Source organism: Ascaphus truei, chromosome 2, assembly GCF_040206685.1.
Source record: "Ascaphus truei isolate aAscTru1 chromosome 2, aAscTru1.hap1, whole genome shotgun sequence".
Classification (NCBI taxonomy): Eukaryota; Metazoa; Chordata; class Amphibia; order Anura; family Ascaphidae; genus Ascaphus; species Ascaphus truei.
In genome coordinates, this window is record NC_134484.1 from 6,382,358 (window position 1) to 6,406,736 (window position 24,379).

The following is a 24,379-nucleotide window of genomic DNA, read 5'->3' on the forward strand; positions in this document are numbered from 1 at the left end:
ACTGGGTTTCAGATCAGGTTTGCCTGCTCCACAGACAGATGTATATACTGTACTTAGTTAATGTTACAGATACCCCTATACCAGGTTCAGAGAGACCTGGGCATTAACTGGGCTTCCCCCCTTATTCTAGGGACCCCTGTACCGTTCTGGGGATACCTTGCATCCCCATGCACCTTTAACCTTTCTGGTCTGTGCTGAAGCAGGGACTCCTGGCGGTGAGCTGCAATAACGTTTTCAGGGTTGGATTTTGACCGGAGCATTGTGCTTCAATATATCCGAAAATCTGACCTGATTCCCGGCTACATTTTTGAGGTATCCGGCAACTCTGGAACCCCGCTACCTAGACACAATCTGACAACACTTTCTCCGCAAAACCCACCCTGAAACTCATAGCCCAGCAATCTCTGCTCGCTGGCACTCCCTGCTCGCTGGCACTCCCTGCTCGCTGGCACTCCCTGCTCGCTGGCACTCCTTGGAAAGGTATTATCATAAAAATTCTAAATTGTAGCATATTTTACATACAATGTATGGCAGCACATATACAACATATACAGCTGACACTCTAGGACCCCAAAACATGGATCAGGGGCAACCAAGTGGGCTTGACCTTAATTAGTGAGCCTGGTTACCCCCTCACCGTCACACCATGTTTAATCAGTTGTAATATAATAAGCATTAGAGAGCATTGAGCATTATTTCATTTCTACAGCAGGCTTTAGCCACCTCCCCAGCAGTGCAAGATCTTTGCAACACTTTCCTGTTTGTGATCATTTATTGTCAATATTCCCAGCAGTTTGAGCTGCAAACTGTAACAATAGATAATGTTACCGTAGTAATATAAGAATACATTGTAGCTGCTGAGTTACACTGGCTGAAGAATTGATTTTGAACCCTGGAAAGCAGGATCTTTGCTAATCGAGCATGGCAGAACGAATCGATCGGCAGCCTAGGTTAATCGTTTTCAATAAAGGTAATCAAAGGCTGCATATATTAAAACAAAAAAAAGTGTCTTTCGGCCTCTCTCTTTAACAAAACACTGCCAAAGCAACGGCCATTTTTGTTTCCCCCAACATAAAATCATAGAACTAAATAGGAAATCCTGTGGATCCGAATTGATTGTCATTCATAACTCCTATTGCACAGGGTTTGTTCCTTACAGAGGCAGTCCGAGCAGCACTTAAATAAATAAAATGTAAACATTTTACTAGCACGCTGCACAGAAGGGGCGGGGCTTAGAAAGCAGTAAACGCTTCACTCTAATCTCAGCCTAGTAACAATTAAATGAATCATTTCTCTTTATAATTAGCGTCCTTAAATGTCACCATCGCTAAAGAGAAAGGGTACATCTTTATTGTGAAAGAGGAAGTTTTCCTCCTCACTGCGGGCGCTGTCTGCGCAGTATTACGACCTCTATTCCTGGCTGCGCGGTTACCCACGCCGTTATTAATGTCACTAATGTCCGCAAAACATATCAATTAAAGTCGTAAAAACTCTTCACAGTGCCAGGCTAGCTGGGGAAGGTGCAGCCCCCACGTGTTAGAATGGCCCAGTCACAGTACCAGGATAGCTGGGGAATGTGCAGCCCCCGCGTGTTAGAATGGCCCAGTCACAGTGCCAGGCTAGCTGGGGAAGGTGCAGCCCTCGCGTGTTAGAATGGCGCAGTCACAGTACCAGGCTAGCTGGGGAATGTGCAGCCCCCGCGTGTTAGAATGGCGCAGTCACAGTACCAGGATAGCTGGGGAAGGTGCAGCCCCCGCGTGTTAGAATGGCGCAGTCACAGTACCAGGATAGCTGGGGAAGGTGCAGCCTCCTCGTGTTAGAATGGCGCAGTCACAGTACCAGGATAGCTGGGGAAGGTGCAGCCCCCGCGTGTTAGAATGGCCCAGTCACAGTACCAGGATAGCTGGGGAAGGTGCAGCCCCCGCGTGTTAGAATAGCGCAGTCACAGTACCAGGATAGCTGGGGAAGGTGCAGCCCCCGCGTGTTAGAATGGCCCAGTCACAGTACCAGGATAACTGGGGAAGGTGCAGCCCCCGCGTGTTAGAATGGCGCAGTCACAGTATTTAATTTTGACTACTGTGACTGCGCCATTCTAACACGCGGGGGCTGCACCTTCCCCAGCTATCCTGGTACTATGACTGCGCCATTCTAACACGCGGGGGCTGCACCTTCCCCAGCTATCCTTGTACTGTAACTGGGCCATTCTAACACGCGGGGGCTGCACCTTCCCCAGCTATCCTGGTACTGTGACTGCGCCATTCTAACACGTGGGGGCTGCACATTCCCCAGCTATCCTGGTACTGTGACTGCGCCATTCTAACACGCGGGGGCTGTACCTTCCCCAGCTATCCTGGTACTGTGACTGGGCCATTCTAACACGCGGGGGCTGCACCTTCCCCAGCTATCCTGGCACTGTGACTGGGCCATTCTAACACGCGGGGGCTGCACCTTCCCCAGCTATCCTGGTACTGTGACTGCGCCATTCTAACACGCGGGGGCTGCACCTTCCCCAGCTATCCTGGTACTGTGACTGCGCCATTCTAACACGCGGGGGCTGCACCTTCCCCAGCTATCCTGGTACTGTTTTTGCGCCATTCTAACACGCGGGGGCTGCACCTTCCCCAGCTATCCTGGCACTGTGACTGCGCCATTCTAACACGCGGGAGCTGCACCTTCCCCAGCTATCCTGGCACTGTGACTGCGCCATTCTAACACGCGGGGGCTGCACCTTCCCCAGCTATCCTGGTACTGTGACTGCGCCATTCTAACACGCGGGGGCTGCACCTTCCCCAGCTATCCTGGTACTGTGACTGCGCCATTCTAACACGCGGGGGCTGCACCTTCCCCAGCTATCCTGGCAATGTGACTGCGCCATTCTAACACGCGGGGGCTGCACCTTCCCCAGCTATCCTGGTACTGTGACTGCGCCATTCTAACACGCGGGGACTGCACCTTCCCCAGCTATCCTGGCACTGTGACTGCGCCATTCTAACACGCGGGGGCTGCACCTTCCCCAGCTATCCTGGTACTGTGACTGGGCCATTCTAACACGCGGGGGCTGCACCTTCCCCAGCTATCCTGGTACTGTGACTGCGCCATTCTAACACGCGGGGGCTGCACCTTCCCCAGCTATCCTGGAACTGTGACTGCGCCATTCTAACATGCGGGGGCTGCACCTTCCCCAGCTATCCTGGTACTGTGACTGCGCCATTCTAACACGCGGAGGCTGCACCTTCCCCAGCTATCCTGGCAATGTGACTGCGCCATTCTAACACGCGGGGGCTGCACCTTCCCCAGCTATCCTGGTACTGTGACTGCGCCATTCTAACACGCGGGGGCTGCACCTTCCCCAGCTATCCTGGTACTGTGACTGGGCCATTCTAACACGCGGGGGCTGCACCTTCCCCAGCTATCCTGGTACTGTGACTGCGCCATTCTAACACGCGGGGGCTGCACCTTCCCCAGCTAGCCTGGTACTGTGACTGCGCCATTCTAACATGCGGGGGCTGCACCTTCCCCAGCTATCCGGGTACTGTGACTGGGCCATTCTAACACGCGGGGGCTGCACCTTCCCCAGCTATCCTGGTACTGTGACTGCGCCATTCTAACACGCGGAGACTGCACCTTCCCCAGCTATCCTGGTACTGTGACTGGGCCATTCTAACACGCGGGGGCTGCACCTTCCCCAGCTATCCTGGTACTGTGACTGCGCCATTCTAACACGCGGAGGCTGCACCTTCCCCAGCTATCCTGGTACTGTGACTGAGCCATTCTAACACGCGGAGACTGCACCTTCCCCAGCTATCCTGGTACTGTGACTGAGCCATTCTAACACGCGGAGACTGCACCTTCCCCAGCTATCCTGGCACTGTGACTGAGCCATTCTAACACGCGGGGGCTGCACCTCCCCCAGCTATCCTGGTACTGTGACTGCGCCATTCTAACACGCGGAGGCTGCACCTTCCCCAGCTATCCTGGTACTGTGACTGGGCCATTCTAACACGCGGGGGCTGCACCTTCCCCAGCTATCCTGGTACTGTGACTGAGCCATTCTAACACGCGGGGGCTGCACCTTCCCCAGCTATCCGGGTACTGTGACTGGGCCATTCTAACACGTGGGGGCTGCACCTTCCCCAGCTATCCTGGTACTGTGACTGCACCATTCTAACACGCGGGGGCTGCACCTTCCCCAGCTATCCTGGTACTGTGACTGCGCCATTCTAACACGCGGGGGCTGCACCTTCCCCAGCTATCCTGGTACTGTGACTGGGCCATTCTAACACGCGGGGGCTGCACCTTCCCCAGCTATCCAGGTACTGTGACTGAGCCAGTCTAACACGCGGGGGCTGCACCTTCCCCAGCTATCCTGGTACTGTGACTGGGCCATTCTAACACGCGGGGGCTGCACCTTCCCCAGCTATCCTGGTACTGTGACTGGGCCATTCTAACACGCGGGGGCTGCACCTTCCCCAGCTATCCTGGTACTGTGACTGGGCCATTCTAACACGCGGGGGCTGCACCTTCCCCAGCTATCCTGGTACTGTGACTGGGCCATTCTAACACGCGGGGGCTGCACCTTCCCCAGCTATCCTGGTACTGTGACTGGGCCATTCTAACACGCGGGGGCTGCACCTTCCCCAGCTATCCTGGCAATGTGACTGCGCCATTCTAACACGCGGGGGCTGCACCTTCCCCAGCTATCCTGGTACTGTGACTGGGCCATTCTAACACGCGGGGGCTGCACCTTCCCCAGCTATCCTGGTACTGTGACTGCGCCATTCTAACACGCGGGGGCTGCACCTTCCCCAGCTATCCTGGTACTGTGACTGAGCCAGTCTAACACGCGGGGGCTGCACCTTCCCCAGCTATCCTGGTACTGTGACTGGGCCATTCTAACACGCGGGGGCTGCACCTTCCCCAGCTATCCTTTCACTGTGACTGCGCCATTCTAACACGCGGGGGCTGCACCTTCCCCAGCTATCCTGGTACTGTGACTGCGCCATTCTAACACGCGGGGGCTGCACCTTCCCCAGCTATCCTGGTACTGTGACTGGGCCATTCTAACACGCGGGGGCTGCACCTTCCCCAGCTATCCTGGTACTGTGACTGGGCCATTCTAACACGCGGGGGCTGCACCTTCCCCAGCTATCCTGGTACTGTGACTGGGCCATTCTAACACGCGGGGGCTGCACCTTCCCCAGCTATCCTGGTACTGTGACTGGGCCATTCTAACACGCGGGGGCTGCACCTTCCCCAGCTATCCTGGCAATGTGACTGCGCCATTCTAACACGCGGGGGCTGCACCTTCCCCAGCTATCCTGGTACTGTGACTGCGCCATTCTAACACGCGGAGGCTGCACCTTCCCCAGCTATCCTGGTACTGTGACTGCGCCATTCCAACACGCGGGGGCTGCACCTTCCCCAGCTATCCTGGTACTGTGACTGCGCCATTCCAACACGCGGGGGCTGCACCTTCCCCAGCTATCCTGGTACTGTGACTGAGCCATTCTAACACGCGGGGGCTGCACCTTCCCCAGCTATCCGGGTACTGTGACTGGGCCATTCTAACACACGGGGGCTGCACCTTCCCCAGCTATCCTGGTACTGTGACTGAGCCATTCTAACACGCGGGGGCTGCACCTTCCCCAGCTATCCGGGTACTGTGACTGGGCCATTCTAACACGCGGGGGCTGCACCTTCCCCAGCTATCCTGGTACTGTGGCTGCGCCATTCTAACACGCGGGGGCTGCACCTTCCCCAGCTATCCTGGCACTGTGACTGCGCCATTCTAACACGCGGGGGCTGCACCTTCCCCAGCTATCCTGATACTGTGAATGCGCCATTCTAACACGCGGGGGCTGCACCTTCCCCAGCTATCCTGGCAATGTGACTGCGCCATTCTAACACACGGAGGCTGCACCTTCCCCAGCTATCCTGGTACTGTGACTGGGCCATTCTAACACGCGGGGCTGCACCTTCCCCAGCTATCCAGGTACTGTGACTGCGCCATTCTAACACGCGGGGACTGCACCTTCCCCAGCTATCCTGGCACTGTGACTGCGCCATTCTAACACGCGGGGGCTGCACCTTCCCCAGCTATCCTGGTACTGTGACTGGGCCATTCTAACACGCGGGGGCTGCACCTTCCCCAGCTATCCTGGTACTGTGACTGCGCCATTCTAACACGCGGGGGCTGCACCTTCCCCAGCTATCCTGGAACTGTGACTGCGCCATTCTAACATGCGGGGGCTGCACCTTCCCCAGCTATCCTGGTACTGTGACTGCGCCATTCTAACACGCGGAGGCTGCACCTTCCCCAGCTATCCTGGCAATGTGACTGCGCCATTCTAACACGCGGGGGCTGCACCTTCCCCAGCTATCCTGGTACTGTGACTGCGCCATTCTAACACGCGGGGGCTGCACCTTCCCCAGCTATCCTGGTACTGTGACTGGGCCATTCTAACACGCGGGGGCTGCACCTTCCCCAGCTATCCTGGTACTGTGACTGCGCCATTCTAACACGCGGGGGCTGCACCTTCCCCAGCTAGCCTGGTACTGTGACTGCGCCATTCTAACATGCGGGGGCTGCACCTTCCCCAGCTATCCGGGTACTGTGACTGGGCCATTCTAACACGCGGGGGCTGCACCTTCCCCAGCTATCCTGGTACTGTGACTGCGCCATTCTAACACGCGGAGACTGCACCTTCCCCAGCTATCCTGGTACTGTGACTGGGCCATTCTAACACGCGGGGGCTGCACCTTCCCCAGCTATCCTGGTACTGTGACTGCGCCATTCTAACACGCGGAGGCTGCACCTTCCCCAGCTATCCTGGTACTGTGACTGAGCCATTCTAACACGCGGAGACTGCACCTTCCCCAGCTATCCTGGTACTGTGACTGAGCCATTCTAACACGCGGAGACTGCACCTTCCCCAGCTATCCTGGCACTGTGACTGAGCCATTCTAACACGCGGGGGCTGCACCTCCCCCAGCTATCCTGGTACTGTGACTGCGCCATTCTAACACGCGGAGGCTGCACCTTCCCCAGCTATCCTGGTACTGTGACTGGGCCATTCTAACACGCGGGGGCTGCACCTTCCCCAGCTATCCTGGTACTGTGACTGAGCCATTCTAACACGCGGGGGCTGCACCTTCCCCAGCTATCCGGGTACTGTGACTGGGCCATTCTAACACGTGGGGGCTGCACCTTCCCCAGCTATCCTGGTACTGTGACTGCACCATTCTAACACGCGGGGGCTGCACCTTCCCCAGCTATCCTGGTACTGTGACTGCGCCATTCTAACACGCGGGGGCTGCACCTTCCCCAGCTATCCTGGTACTGTGACTGGGCCATTCTAACACGCGGGGGCTGCACCTTCCCCAGCTATCCAGGTACTGTGACTGAGCCAGTCTAACACGCGGGGGCTGCACCTTCCCCAGCTATCCTGGTACTGTGACTGGGCCATTCTAACACGCGGGGGCTGCACCTTCCCCAGCTATCCTGGTACTGTGACTGGGCCATTCTAACACGCGGGGGCTGCACCTTCCCCAGCTATCCTGGTACTGTGACTGGGCCATTCTAACACGCGGGGGCTGCACCTTCCCCAGCTATCCTGGTACTGTGACTGGGCCATTCTAACACGCGGGGGCTGCACCTTCCCCAGCTATCCTGGTACTGTGACTGGGCCATTCTAACACGCGGGGGCTGCACCTTCCCCAGCTATCCTGGCAATGTGACTGCGCCATTCTAACACGCGGGGGCTGCACCTTCCCCAGCTATCCTGGTACTGTGACTGGGCCATTCTAACACGCGGGGGCTGCACCTTCCCCAGCTATCCTGGTACTGTGACTGCGCCATTCTAACACGCGGGGGCTGCACCTTCCCCAGCTATCCTGGTACTGTGACTGAGCCAGTCTAACACGCGGGGGCTGCACCTTCCCCAGCTATCCTGGTACTGTGACTGGGCCATTCTAACACGCGGGGGCTGCACCTTCCCCAGCTATCCTTTCACTGTGACTGCGCCATTCTAACACGCGGGGGCTGCACCTTCCCCAGCTATCCTGGTACTGTGACTGCGCCATTCTAACACGCGGGGGCTGCACCTTCCCCAGCTATCCTGGTACTGTGACTGGGCCATTCTAACACGCGGGGGCTGCACCTTCCCCAGCTATCCTGGTACTGTGACTGGGCCATTCTAACACGCGGGGGCTGCACCTTCCCCAGCTATCCTGGTACTGTGACTGGGCCATTCTAACACGCGGGGGCTGCACCTTCCCCAGCTATCCTGGTACTGTGACTGGGCCATTCTAACACGCGGGGGCTGCACCTTCCCCAGCTATCCTGGCAATGTGACTGCGCCATTCTAACACGCGGGGGCTGCACCTTCCCCAGCTATCCTGGTACTGTGACTGCGCCATTCTAACACGCGGAGGCTGCACCTTCCCCAGCTATCCTGGTACTGTGACTGCGCCATTCCAACACGCGGGGGCTGCACCTTCCCCAGCTATCCTGGTACTGTGACTGCGCCATTCCAACACGCGGGGGCTGCACCTTCCCCAGCTATCCTGGTACTGTGACTGAGCCATTCTAACACGCGGGGGCTGCACCTTCCCCAGCTATCCGGGTACTGTGACTGGGCCATTCTAACACACGGGGGCTGCACCTTCCCCAGCTATCCTGGCACTGTGACTGCGCCATTCTAACACGCGGGGGCTGCACCTTCCCCAGCTATCCTGGTACTGTGGCTGCGCCATTCTAACACGCGGGGGCTGCACCTTCCCCAGCTATCCTGGCACTGTGACTGCGCCATTCTAACACGCGGGGGCTGCACCTTCCCCAGCTATCCTGATACTGTGAATGCGCCATTCTAACACGCGGGGGCTGCACCTTCCCCAGCTATCCTGGCAATGTGACTGCGCCATTCTAACACACGGAGGCTGCACCTTCCCCAGCTATCCTGGTACTGTGACTGGGCCATTCTAACACGCGGGGCTGCACCTTCCCCAGCTATCCAGGTACTGTGACTGCGCCATTCTAACACGCGGGGGCTGCACCTTCCCCAGCTATCCTGGTACTGTGGCTGCGCCATTCTAACACGCGGGGGCTGCACCTTCCCCAGCTATCCTGGCACTGTGACTGCGCCATTCTTACACGCGGGAGCTGCACCTTCCCCAGCTATCCTGGCACTGTGACTGCGCCATTCTAACACGCGGGGGCTGCACCTTCCCCAGCTATCCTGGTACTGTGACTGCGCCATTCTAACACGCGGGGGCTGCACCTTCCCCAGCTATCCTGGTACTGTGACTGTGCCATTCTAACACGTGGGGGCTGCACATTCCCCAGCTATCCTGGTACTGTGACTGCGCCATTCTAACACGCGGGGGCTGCACCTTCCCCAGCTATCCTGGTACTGTGACTGGGCCATTCTAACACGCGGGGGCTGCACCTTCCCCAGCTATCCTGGTACTGTGACTGCGCCATTCTAACACGCGGAGGCTGCACCTTCCCCAGCTATCCTGGCAATGTGACTGCGCCATTCTAACACACGGGGGCTGCACCTTCCCCAGCTATCCTGGTACTGTGACTGCGCCATTCTAACACGCGGGGGCTGCACCTTCCCCAGCTATCCTGGTACTGTGACTGGGCCATTCTAACACGCGGGGGCTGCACCTTCCCCAGCTATCCTGGTACTGTGACTGCGCCATTCTAACACGCGGGGGCTGCACCTTCCCCAGCTAGCCTGGTACTGTGACTGCGCCATTCTAACACGCGGGGCTGCACCTTCCCCAGCTATCCGGGTACTGTGACTGGGCCATTCTAACACGCGGGGGCTGCACCTTCCCCAGCTATCCTGGCACTGTGACTGGGCCATTCTAACACGCGGGGGCTGCACCTTCCCCAGCTATCCTGGTACTGTGACTGAGCCATTCTAACACGCGGGGGCTGCACCTTCCCCAGCTATCCTGGTACTGTGACTGGGCCATTCTAACACGCGGGGGCTGCACCTTCCCCAGCTATCCGGGTACTGTGACTGGGCCATTCTAACACGCGGGGGCTGCACCTTCCCCAGCTTTCCTGGTACTGTGACTGAGCCATTCTAACACGCGGGGGCTGCACCTTCCCCAGCTATCCTGGTACTGTGACTGAGCCATTCTAACACGCGGGGGCTGCACCTTCCCCAGCTATCCGGGTACTGTGACTGGGCCATTCTAACACGCGGGGGCTGCACCTTCCCCAGCTATCCTGGTACTGTGACTGCGCCATTCTAACACGCGGGGGCTGCACCTTCCCCAGCTATCCTGGTACTGTGACTGCGCCATTCTAACACGCGGGGGCTGCACCTTCCCCAGCTATCCTGGTACTGTGACTGGGCCATTCTAACACGCGGGGGCTGCACCTTCCCCAGCTATCCTGGTACAGTGACAGCGCTATTCTAACACGCGGGGGCTGCACCTTCCCCAGCTATCCTGGCACTGTGACTGCGCCATTCTAACACGCGGAGGCTGCACCTTCCCCAGCTAGCCTGATACAGTGACTGCGCCATTCTAACACGTGGAGGCTGCACCTTCCCCAGCTAGCCTGGTACTGTGACTGGGCCATTCTAACACGCGGGGACTGCACCTTCCCCAGCTAGCCTGGCACTGTGACTGGGCCATTCTAACACGCAGGGGCTGCACCTTCCCCAACTAGCCTGGCACTGTGACTGGGCCATTCTAACACGCGGGGGCTGTACCTTCCCCAGCTATCCTGGTACTGTGACTGCGCCATTCTAACATGCGGGGGCTGCACCTTCCCCAGCTAGCCTGGTACTGTGACTGCGCCATTCTAACATGCGGGGGCTGCACCTTCCCCAGCTAGCCTGGTACTGTGACTGCGCCATTCTAACACGCGGGGGCTGCACCTTCCCCAGCTATCCTGGTACTGTGACTGGGCCATTCTAACACGCGGGGGCTGCACCTTCCCCAGCTATCCTGGTACTGTGACTGCGCCATTCTAACACGCGGAGGCTGCACCTTCCCCAGCTATCCTGGCAATGTGACTGGGCCATTCTAACACACGGGGGCTGCACCTTCCCCAGCTATCCTGGTACTGTGACTGCGCCATTCTAACACGCGGGGGCTGCACCTTCCCCAGCTATCCAGGTACTGTGACTGGGCCATTCTAACACGCGGGGGCTGCCCCTTCCCCAGCTATCCTGGTACTGTGACTGCGCCATTCTAACACGCGGGGGCTGCACCTTCCCCAGCTAGCCTGGTACTGTGACTGCGCCATTCTAACACGCGGGGGCTGCACCTTCCCCAGCTATCCTGGTACTGTGACTGCGCCATTCTAACATGCGGGGGCTGCACCTTCCCCAGCTATCCGGGTACTGTGACTGGGCCATTCTAACACGCGGGGGCTGCACCTTCCCCAGCTATCCTGGTACTGTGACTGGGCCATTCTAACACGCGGGGGCTGCACCTTCCCCAGCTATCCTGGCACTGTGACTGGGCCATTCTAACACGCGGGGGCTGCACCTTCCCCAGCTATCCTGGTACTGTGACTGAGCCATTCTAACACGCGGGGGCTGCACCTTCCCCAGCTATCCGGGTACTGTGACTGGGCCATTCTAACACGCGGGGGCTGCACCTTCCCCAGCTATCCTGGTACTGTGACTGCGCCATTCTAACACGCGGAGGCTGCACCTTCCCCAGCTATCCTGGTACTGTGACTGGGCCATTCTAACACGCAGGGCTGCACCTTCCCCAGCTATCCTGGTACTGTGATTGGGCCATTCTAACACGCGGGGGCTGCACCTTCCCCAGCTTTCCTGGTACTGTGACTGAGCCATTCTAACACGCGGGGGCTGCACCTTCCCCAGCTATCCGGGTACTGTGACTGGGCCATTCTAACACGCGGGGGCTGCACCTTCCCCAGCTATCCTGGCACTGTGACAGCGCCATTCTAACACGCGGGGGCTGCACCTTCCCCAGCTATCCTGGTACTGTGACTGCGCCATTCTAACACGCGGGGGCTGCACCTTCCCCAGCTTTCCTGGTACTGTGACTGAGCCATTCTAACACGCGGGGGCTGCACCTTCCCCAGCTATCCGGGTACTGTGACTGCGCCATTCTAACACGCAGGGCTGCACCTTCCCCAGCTATCCTGGTACTGTGATTGGGCCATTCTAACACGCGGGGGCTGCACCTTCCCCAGCTATCCTGGTACTGTGACAGCGCTATTCTAACACGCGGGGGCTGCACCTTCCCCAGCTATCCTGGTACTGTGACTGCGCCATTCTAACACGCGGAGGCTGCACCTTCCCCAGCTAGCCTGGTACTGTGACTGCGCCATTCTAACACGCGGGTGCTGCACCTTCCCCAGATATCCTGGCACTGTGACTGCGCCATTCTAACACGCAGGGGCTGCACCTTCCCCAGCTATCCTGGCACTGTGACTGGGCCATTTAAACACGCGGAGGCTGCACCTTCCCCAGCTATCCTGGTACTGTGACTGGGCCATTCTAACACGCGGGGACTGCACCTTCCCCAGCTAGCCTGGCACTGTGACTGGGCCATTCTAACACGCGGGGCTGCACCTTCCCCAGCTAGCCTGGCACTGTGACTGGGCCATTCTAACACGCGGGGGCTGCACCTTCCCCAACTAGCCTGGTACTGTGACTGGGCCATTCTAACATGCGGGGGCTGCACCTTCCCCAGCTATCCTGGTACTGTGACTGGGCCATTCTAACATGCGGGGGCTGCACCTTCCCCAGCTAGCCTGGTACTGTGACTGCGCCATTCTAACACGCGGGGGCTGCACCTTCCCCAGCTATCCTGGTACTGTGACTGCGCCATTCTAACACGCGGGGGCTGCACCTTCCCCAGCTATCCTGGTACTGTGACTGGGCCATTCTAACACGCGGGGGCTGCACCTTCCCCAGCTATCCTGGTACTGTGACGACGCCATTCTAACACGCGGAGGCTGCACCTTCCCCAGCTATCCTGGTACTGTGACTGCGCCATTCTAACACGCGGGGGCTGCACCTTCCCCAGCTATCCTGGTACTGTGACTGGTCCATTCTAACACGCGGGGGCTGCACCTTCCCCAGCTAGCCTGGTACTGTGACTGCGCCATTCTAACACGCGGAGGCTGCACCTTCCCCAGCTATCCGGGTACTGTGACTGCGCCATTCTAACACGCGGGGGCTGCACCTTCCCCAGCTATCCTGGTTCTGTGACTGCGCCATTCTAACACGCGGGGGCTGCAACTTCCCCAGCTATCCTGGTACTGTGACTGGGCCATTCTAACACGCGGGGGCTGCACCTTCCCCAGCTAGCCTGGTACTGTGACTGCGCCACTCTAACACGCGGGGGCTGCACCTTCCCCAGCTATCCGGGTACTGTGACTGCGCCATTCTAACACGCGGGGGCTGCACCTTCCCCAGCTATCCTGGTACTGTGACTGCACCATTCTAATACGCGGGGGCTGCACCTTCCCCAGCTATCCTTGCACTGTGACTGCGCCATTCTAACACGCGGGGGCTGCACCTTCCCCAGCTATGGCGCAGTCACAGTATTTAATTTTGACTACTGTGACTGCGCCATTCTAACACGCGGGGCTGCACCTTCCCCAGTTATCCTGGTACTGTGACTGCGCCATTCTAACACGCGGGGGCTGCACCTTCCCCAGCTATCCTGGTACTGTGACTGCGCCATTCTAACACGCGGGGGCTGCACCTTCCCCAGCTATCCTGGTACTGTGACTGCGCTATTCTAACACGCGGGGGCTGCACCTTCCCCAGCTATCCTGGTACTGTGACTGGGCCATTCTAACACGCGGAGGCTGCACCTTCCCCAGCTATCCTGGTACTGTGACTGCGCCATTCTAACACGCGGAGGCTGCACCTTCCCCAGCTATCCTGGTTCTGTGACTGGGCCATTCTAACACGTGGGGGCTGCACCTTCCCCAGCTATCCTGGTACTGTGACTGCGCCATTCTAACACGCGGGGGCTGCACCTTCCCCAGCTATCCTGGTACTGTGACTGCGCCATTCTAACACGCGGGGGCTGCACCTTCCCCAGCTATCCTGGCACTGTGACTGCGCCATTCTAACACGCGGGGGCTACACCTTCCCCAGCTATCCTGGTACTGTGACTGCGTCATTCTAACACGCGGGGACTGCACCTTCCCCAGCTATCCTGGCACTGTGACTGCGCCATTCTAACACGCGGGGGCTGCACCTACCCCAGCTATCCTGGTACTGTGACTGGGCCATTCTAACACGCGGGGGCTGCACCTTCCCCAGCTATCCTGGTACTGTGATTGCGCCATTCTAACACGCGGGGGCTGCACCTTCCCCAGCTATCCTGGCACTGTGACTGGGCCATTCTAACACGCGGGGCTGCACCTTCCCCAGCTATCCAGGTACTGTGACTGGGCCATTCTAACACGCGGGGGCTGCACCTTCCCCAGCTATCCTGGTACTGTGGCTGCGCCATTCTAACACGCGGGGGCTGCACCTTCCCCAGCTATCCTGGTACTGTGACTGCGCCATTCTAACACGCGGGGGCTGCACCTTCCCCAGCTATCCTGGTACTGTGGCTGCGCCATTCTAACACGCGGGGGCTGCACCTTCCCCAGCTATCCTGGCACTGTGACTGCGCCATTCTAACACGCGGGGGCTGCACCTTCCCCAGCTATCCTGGCACTGTGACTGCGCCATTCTAACACGCGGGGGCTGCACCTTCCCCAGTTATCCTGGTACTGTGACTGCGCCATTCTAACACGTGGGGGCTGCACATTCCCCAGCTATCCTGGTACTGTGACTGCGCCTTTCTAACACGTGGGGGCTGCACCTTCCCCAGCTAGCCTGGTACTGTGACAGCGCCATTCTAACACGCGGGGGCTGCACATTCCCCAGCTATCCTGGCAATGTGACTGCGCCATTCTAACACGCGGGGGCTGCACCTTCCCCAGCTATCCTGGCAATGTAACTGCGCCATTCTAACACGCGGGGGCTGCACCTTCCCCAGCTATCCTGGTACTGTGACTGCGCCATTCTAACACGCGGGGGCTGCACCTTGCCCACCTATCCTGGTACTGTGACTGCGCCATTCTAACACGCGGGGGCTGCACCTTCCCCAGCTAGCCTGGTACTGTGACTGCGCCATTCTAGCACGCGGGGGATGCACCTTCCCCAGCTATCCTGGTACTGTGACTGCGCCATTCTAACACGCGGGGGCTGCACCTTCCCCAGCTATCCTGGCACTGTGACTGGGCCATTCTAACACGCGGGGGCTGCACCTTCCCCAGCTAGCCTGGTACTGTGACTGCGCCATTCTAACACGCGGGGGCTGCACCTTCCCCAGCTATCCTGGTACTGTGACTGGGCCATTCTAACACGCGGGGGCTGCACCTTCCCCAGCTATCCTGGTACTGTGACTGCGCCATTCTAACACGCGGGGGCTGCACCTTCCCCAGCTATCCAGGTACTGTGACGACGCCATTCTAATACGCGGAGGCTGCACTTTCCCCAGCTATCCTGGTACTGTGACTGGGCCATTCTAACACGCGGGGGCTGCACCTTCCCCAGCTATCCTGGTACTGTGACTGGGCCATTCTAACACGCGGGGGCTGCACCTTCCCCAGCTAGCCTGGTACTGTGACTGCGCCATTCTAACACGCGGAAGCTGCACCTTCCCCAGCAATCCGGGTACTGTGACTGCGCCATTCTAACACGCGGGGGCTGCACCTTCCCCAGCTATCCTGGTTCTGTGACTGCGCCATTCTAACACGCGGGGGCTGCAACTTCCCCAGCTATCCTGGTACTGTGACTGTGCCATTCTAACACGCGGGGGCTGCACCTTCCCCAGCTATCCTGGTACTGTGACTGCGCCATTCTAACACGCGGGGGCTGCACCTTCCCCAGCTATCCGGGTACTGTGACTGCGCCATTCTAACACGCGGGGGCTGCACCTTCCCCAGCTATCCTGGTACTGTGACTGCGCCATTCTAACACGCGGGGGCTGCACCTTCCCCAGCTATCCTGGCACTGTGACTGCGCCATTCTAACACGCGGGGGCTGCACCTTCCCCAGCTATGGCGCAGTCACTTTATTTAATTTTGACTACTGTGACTGCGCCATTCTAACACGCGGGGCTGCACCTTCCCCAATTATCCTGGTACTGTGACTGCGCCATTCTAACACGCGGGGGCTGCACCTTCCCCAGCTATCCTGTTACTGTGACTGCGCCATTTTAACACGCGGGGGCTGCACCTTCCCCAGCTATCCTGGTACTGTGACTGCGCTATTCTAACACGCGGGGGCTGCACCTTCCCCAGCTATCCTGGTACTGTAACTGGGCCATTCTAACACGCGGGGGCTGCACCTTCCCCAGCTATCCTGGTACTGTGACTGCGCCATTCTAACACGCGGGGGCTGCACCTTCCCCAGCTATCCTGGTACTGTGACTGCGCCATTCTAACACGCGGGGGCTGCACCTTCCCCAGCTATCCTGGTACTGTGACTGCGCCATTCTAACACGCGGGGGCTGCACCTTCCCCAGCTATCCTGGTACTTTGACTGGGCCATTCTAACACGCGGGGGCTGCACCAACCCCAGCTAGCCTGGTACTGTGACTGGGCCATTCTAACACGCGGGGGCTGCACCTTCCCCAGCTATCCGGGTACTGTGACTGGGCCATTCTAACACGTGGGGGCTGCACCTTCCCCAGCTATCCTGGTACTGTGACTGCGCCATTCTAACACGCGTGGGCTGTACCTTCCCCAGCTATCCTGGTACTGTGACTGCGCCATTCTAACACGCGGGGGCTGCACCTTCCCCAGCTTTCCTGGCACTGTGACTGCGCCAATCTAACACGCGGGGGCTGCACCTTCCCCAGCTATCCTGGTACTGTGACTGGGCCATTCTAACACGCGGGGGCTGCACCTTCCCCAGCTATCCTGGTACTGTGACTGCGCCATTCTAACACGCGGAGGCTGCACCTTCCCCAGCTATCCTGGTACTGTGACTGCGCCATTCTAACACGCGGGGGCTGCACCTTCCCCAGCTATCCTGGTACTGTGACTGGGCCATTCTAACACGCGGGGGCTGCCCCTTCCCCAGCTATCCTGGTACTGTGACTGCGCCATTCTAACACGCGGGGGCTGCACCTTCCCCAGCTAGCCTGGTACTGTGACTGCGCCATTCTAACACGCGGGGGCTGCACCTTCCCCAGCTATCCTGGTACTGTGACTGCGCCATTCTAACATGCGGGGGCTGCACCTTCCCCAGCTATCCGGGTACTGTGACTGGGCCATTCTAACACGCGGGGGCTGCACCTTCCCCAGCTATCCTGGTACTGTGACTGGGCCATTCTAACACGCGGGGGCTGCACCTTCCCCAGCTATCCTGGCACTGTGACTGCGCCATTCTAACACACGGGGGCTGTACCTTCCCCAGCTATCCTGGTACTGTGACTGAGCCATTCTAACACGCGGGGGCTGCACCTTCCCCAGCTATCCGGGTACTGTGACTGGGCCATTCTAACACGCGGGGGCTGCACCTTCCCCAGCTATCCTGGTACTGTGACTGAGCCATTCTAACACGCGGGGGCTGCACCTTCCCCAGCTATCCGGGTACTGTGACTGGGCCATTCTAACACGCGGGGGCTGCACCTTCCCCAGCTATCCTGGTACTGTGACTGCGCCATTCTAACACGCAGGGCTGCACCTTCCCCAGCTATCCTGGTACTGTGATTGGGCCATTCTAACACGCGGGGGCTGCACCTTCCCCAGCTATCCTGGTACTGTGACTGAGCCATTCTAACACGCGGGGGCTGCACCTTCCCCAGCTATCCTGGTACTGTGACTGAGCCATTCTAACACGCGGGGGCTGCACCTTCCCCAGCTATCCTGGTACTGTGACTGCGCCATTCTAACACGCGGGGGCTGCACCTTCCCCAGCTATCCTGGTACTGTGACTGAGCCATTCTAACACGCGGGGGCTGCACCTTCCCCAGCTATCCGGGTACTGTGACTGGGCCATTCTAACACGCGGGGGCTGCACCTTCCCCAGCTATCCTGGTACTGTGACTGCGCCATTCTAACACGCAGGGCTGCACCTTCCCCAGCTATCCTGGTACTGTGATTGGGCCATTCTAACACGCGGGGGCTGCACCTTCCCCAGCTATCCTGGTACTGTGACAGCGCTATTCTAACACGCGGGGGCTGCACCTTCCCCAGCTATCCTGGCACTGTGACTGCGCCATTCTAACACGCGGAGGCTGCACCTTCCCCAGCTAGCCTGGTACTGTGACTGCGCCATTCTAACACGCGGGTGCTGCACCTTCCCCAGATATCCTGGCACTGTGACTGCACTGTGACTGCGCCATTCTAACACGCAGGGGCTGCACCTTCCCCAGCTATCCTGGCACTGTGACTGGGCCATTTAAACACGCGGAGGCTGCACCTTCCCCAGCTATCCTGGTACTGTGACTGCGCCATTCTAACACGCGGGGACTGCACCTTCCCCAGCTAGCCTGGCACTGTGACTGGGCCATTCTAACACGCGGGGCTGCACCTTCCCCAGCTAGCCTGGCACTGTGACTGGGCCATTCTAACACGCGGGGGCTGCACCTTCCCCAGCTAGCCTGGCACTGTGACTGGGCCATTCTAACACGCGGGGGCTGCACCTTCCCCAGCTAGCCTGGCACTGTGACTGGGCCATTCTAACACGCGGGGGCTGCACCTTCCCCAACTAGCCTGGTACTGTGACTGGGCCATTCTAACATGCGGGGGCTGCACCTTCCCCAGCTATCCTGGTACTGTGACTGGGCCATTCTAACATGCGGGGGCTGCACCTTCCCCAGCTAGCCTGGTACTGTGACTGGGCCATTCTAACACGCGGGGGCTGCACCTTCCCCAGCTATCCTGGCACTGTGACTGGGCCATTCTAACACGCGGAGGCTGCACCTTCCCCAGCTATCCTGGTACTGTGACTGGGCCATTCTAACACGCGGGGGCTGCACCTTCCCCAGCTATCCTGGTACTGTGACGACGCCATTCTAACACGCGGAGGCTGCACCTTCCCCAGCTATCCTGGTACTGTGACTGCGCCATTCTAACACGCGGGGGCTGCACCTTCCCCAGCTATCCTGGTACTGTGACTGGTCCATTCTAACACGCGGGGGCTGCACCTTCCCCAGCTTTCCTGGTACTGTGACTGGGCCATTCTAACACGCGGGGGCTGCACCTTCCCCAGCTAGCCTGGTACTGTGACTGCGCCACTCTAACACGCGGGGGCTGCACCTTCCCCAGCTATCCGGGTACTGTGACTGCGCCATTCTAACACGCGGGGGCTGCACCTTCCCCAGCTATCCTGGTACTGTGACTGCACCATTCTAATACGCGGGGGCTGCACCTTCCCCAGCTATCCTTGCACTGTGACTGCGCCATTCTAACACGCGGGGGCTGCACCTTCCCCAGCTATGGCGCAGTCACAGTATTTAATTTTGACTACTGTGACTGCGCCATTCTAACACGCGGGGCTGCACCTTCCCCAGTTATCCTGGTACTGTGACTGCGCCATTCTAACACGCGGGGGCTGCACCTTCCCCAGCTATCCTGGTACTGTGACTGCGCCATTCTAACACGCGGGGGCTGCACCTTCCCCAGCTATCCTGGTACTGTGACTGCGCCATTCTAACACGCGGAGGCTGCACCTTCCCCAGCTATCCTGGTTCTGTGACTGGGCCATTCTAACACGTGGGGGCTGCACCTTCCCCAGCTATCCTGGTACTGTGACTGCGCCATTCTAACACGCGGGGGCTGCACCTTCCCCAGCTATCCTGGTACTGTGACTGCGCCATTCTAACACGCGGGGGCTGCACCTTCCCCAGCTATCCTGGCACTGTGACTGCGCCATTCTAACACGCGGGGGCTACACCTTCCCCAGCTATCCTGGTACTGTGACTGCGCCATTCTAACACGCGGGGACTGCACCTTCCCCAGCTATCCTGGCACTGTGACTGCGCCATTCTAACACGCGGGGGCTGCACCTACCCCAGCTATCCTGGTACTGTGACTGGGCCATTCTAACACGCGGGGGCTGCACCTTCCCCAGCTATCCTGGTACTGTGATTGCGCCATTCTAACACGCGGGGGCTGCACCTTCCCCAGCTATCCTGGCACTGTGACTGGGCCATTCTAACACGCGGGGCTGCACCTTCCCCAGCTATCCTGGCACTGTGACTGGGCCATTCTAACACGCGGGGGCTGCACCTTCCCCAGCTATCCTGGTACTGTGGCTGCGCCATTCTAACACGCGGGGGCTGCACCTTCCCCAGCTATCCTGGTACTGTGACTGCGCCATTCTAACACGCGGGGGCTGCACCTTCCCCAGCTATCCTGGTACTGTGGCTGCGCCATTCTAACACGCGGGGGCTGCACCTTCCCCAGCTATCCTGGCACTGTGACTGGGCCATTCTAACACGCGGGGGCTGCACCTTCCCCAGCTATCCTGGTACTGTGGCTGCGCCATTCTAACACGCGGGGGCTGCACCTTCCCCAGCTATCCTGGCACTGTGACTGGGCCATTCTAACACGCGGGGGCTGCACCTTCCCCAGCTATCCTGGTACTGTGACTGCGCCATTCTAACACGCGGGGGCTGCACCTTCCCCAGCTATCCTGGCACTGTGACTGCGCCATTCTAACACGCGGGGGCTGCACCTTCCCCAGTTATCCTGGTACTGTGACTGCGCCATTCTAACACGTGGGGGCTGCACATTCCCCAGCTATCCTGGTACTGTGACTGCGCCTTTCTAACACGTGGGGGCTGCACCTTCCCCAGCTAGCCTGGTACTGTGACAGCGCCATTCTAACACGCGGGGGCTGCACATTCCCCAGCTATCCTGGTACTGTGACTGCGCCATTCTAACACGCGGAGTCTGCACCTTCCCCAGCTATCCTGGCAATGTGACTGCGCCATTCTAACACGCGGGGGCTGCACCTTCCCCAGCTATCCTGGTACTGTGACTGCGCCATTCTAACACGCGGGGGCTGCACCTTGCCCACCTATCCTGGTACTGTGACTGCGCCATTCTAACACGCGGGGGCTGCACCTTCCCCAGCTAGCCTGGTACTGTGACTGCGCCATTCTAACACGCGGGGGATGCACCTTCCCCAGCTATCCTGGTACTGTGACTGCGCCATTCTAACACGCGGGGGCTGCACCTTCCCCAGCTATCCTGGCACTGTGACTGGGCCATTCTAACACGCGGGGGCTGCACCTTCCCCAGCTAGCCTGGTACTGTGACTGCGCCATTCTAACACGCGGGGGCTGCACCTTCCCCAGCTATCCTGGTACTGTGACTGGGCCATTCTAACACGCGGGGGCTGCACCTTCCCCAGCTATCCTGGTACTGTGACTGCGCCATTCTAACACGCGGGGGCTGCACCTTCCCCAGCTATCCAGGTACTGTGACGACGCCATTCTAATACGCGGAGGCTGCACTTTCCCCAGCTATCCTGGTACTGTGACTGGGCCATTCTAACACGCGGGGGCTGCACCTTCCCCAGCTATCCTGGTACTGTGACTGGGCCATTCTAACACGCGGGGGCTGCACCTTCCCCAGCTAGCCTGGTACTGTGACTGCGCCATTCTAACACGCGGAAGCTGCACCTTCCCCAGCAATCCGGGTACTGTGACTGCGCCATTCTAACACGCGGGGGCTGCACCTTCCCCAGCTATCCTGGTTCTGTGACTGCGCCATTCTAACACGCGGGGGCTGCAACTTCCCCAGCTATCCTGGTACTGTGACTGTGCCATTCTAACACGCGGGGGCTGCACCTTCCCCAGCTATCCTGGTACTGTGACTGCGCCATTCTAACACGCGGGGGCTGCACCTTCCCCAGCTATCCGGGTACTGTGACTGCGCCATTCTAACACGCGGGGGCTGCACCTTCCCCAGCTATCCTGGTACTGTGACTGCGCCATTCTAACACGCGGGGGCTGCACCTTCCCCAGCTATCCTGGCACTGTGACTGCGCCATTCTAACACGCGGGGGCTGCACCTTCCCCAGCTATCCTGGTACTGTGACTGCGCTATTCTAACACGCGGGGGCTGCACCTTCCCCAGCTATCCTGGTACTGTAACTGGGCCATTCTAACACGCGGGGGCTGCACCTTCCCCAGCTATCCTGGTACTGTGACTGCGCCATTCTAACACGCGGGGGCTGCACCTTCCCCAGCTATCCTGGTACTGTGACTGCGCCATTCTAACACGCGGGGGCTGCACCTTCCCCAGCTATCCTGGTACTGTGACTGCGCCATTCTAACACGCGGGGGCTGCACCTTCCCCAGCTATCCTGGTACTTTGACTGGGCCATTCTAACACGCGGGGGCTGCACCAACCCCAGCTAGCCTGGTACTGTGACTGGGCCATTCTAACACGCGGGGGCTGCACCTTCCCCAGCTATCCGGGTACTGTGACTGGGCCATTCTAACACGTGGGGGCTGCACCTTCCCCAGCTATCCTGGTACTGTGACTGCGCCATTCTAACACGCGGGGGCTGTACCTTCCCCAGCTATCCTGGTACTGTGACTGCGCCATTCTAACACGCGGGGCCTGCACCTTCCCCAGCTTTCCTGGCACTGTGACTGCGCCATTCTAACACGCGGGGGCTGCACCTTCCCCAGCTATCCTGGTACTGTGACTGCGCCATTCTAACACGCGGGGACTGCACCTTCCCCAGCTATCCTGGCACTGTGACTGCGCCATTCTAACCCGCGGGGGCTGCACCTTCCCCAGCTATCCTGGTACTGTGACTGGGCCATTCTAACACGCGGGGGCTGCACCTTCCCCAGCTATCCTGGTACTGTGATTGCGCCATTCTAACACGCGGGGGCTGCACTTTCCCCAGCTATCCTGGTACTGTGACTGGGCCATTCTAACACGCGGGGCTGCACCTCCCCCAGCTATCCTGGCACTGTGACTGGGCCATTCTAACACGTGGGGCTGCACCTTCCCCAGCTATCCAGGTACTGTGACTGCGCCATTCTAACACGCGGGGGCTGCACCTTCCCCAGCTATCCTGGTACTGTGGCTGCGCCATTCTAACACGCGGGGGCTGCACCTTCCCCAGCTATCCTGGCACTGTGACTGCGCCATTCTAACACGCGGGGGCTGCACCTTCCCCAGCTATCCTGGCACTGTGACTGCGCCATTCTAACACGCGGGGGCTGCACCTTCCCCAGCTATCCTGGTACTGTGACTGCGCCATTCTAACACGCGGGGGCTGCACCTTCCCCAGCTATCCTGGTACTGTGACTGCGCCATTCTAACACGTGGGGGCTGCACATTCCCCAGATTTCCTGGTACTGTGACTGCGCCATTCTAACACGTGGGGGCTGCACCTTCCCCAGCTAGCCTGGTACTGTGAAAGCGCCATTCTAACACGCGGGGGCTGCACATTCCCCAGCTATCCTGGTACTGTGACTGCGCCATTCTAACACGCGGAGTCTGCACCTTCCCCAGCTATCCTGGCAATGTGACTGCGCCATTCTAACACGCGGGGGCTGCACCTTCCCCAGCGATCCTGGTACTGTGACTGCGCCATTCTAACACGCGGGGGCTGCACCTTCCCCAGCTATCCTGGTACTGTGACTGGGCCATTCTAACACGCGGGGGCTGCACCTTCCCCAGCTATCCTGGTACTGTGACTGCGCCATTCTAACACGCGGGGGCTGCACCTTCCCCAGCTAGCCTGGTACTGTGACTGCGCCATTCTAACATGCGGGGGCTGCACCTTCCCCAGCTATCCGGGTACTGTGACTGGGCCATTCTAACACGCGGGGGCTGCACCTTCCCCAGCTATCCTGGTACTGTGACTGGGCCATTCTAACACGCGGGGGCTGCACCTTCCCCAGCTATCCGGGTACTGTGACTGGGCCATTCTAACACGCGGGGGCTGCACCTTCCCCAGCTATCCTGGCACTGTGACTGCGCCATTCTAACACGCGGGGGCTGCACCTTCCCCAGCTATCCTGGTACTGTGACTGAGCCATTCTAACACGCGGGGGCTGCACCTTCCCCAGCTATCCTGGTACTGTGACTGAGCCATTCTAACACGCGGGGGCTGCACCTACCCCAGCTATCCGGGTACTGTGACTGGGCCATTCTAACACGCGGGGGCTGCACCTTCCCCAGCTATCCTGGCACTGTGACTGCGCCATTCTAACACGCGGGGGCTGCACCTTCCCCAGCTATACTGATACTGTGACTGCGCCATTCTAACACGTGGAGGCTGCACCTTCCCCAGCTATCCGGGTACTGTGACTGCGCCATTCTAACACGCGGGTGCTGCACCTTCCCCAGCTATCCTGGCACTGTGACTGC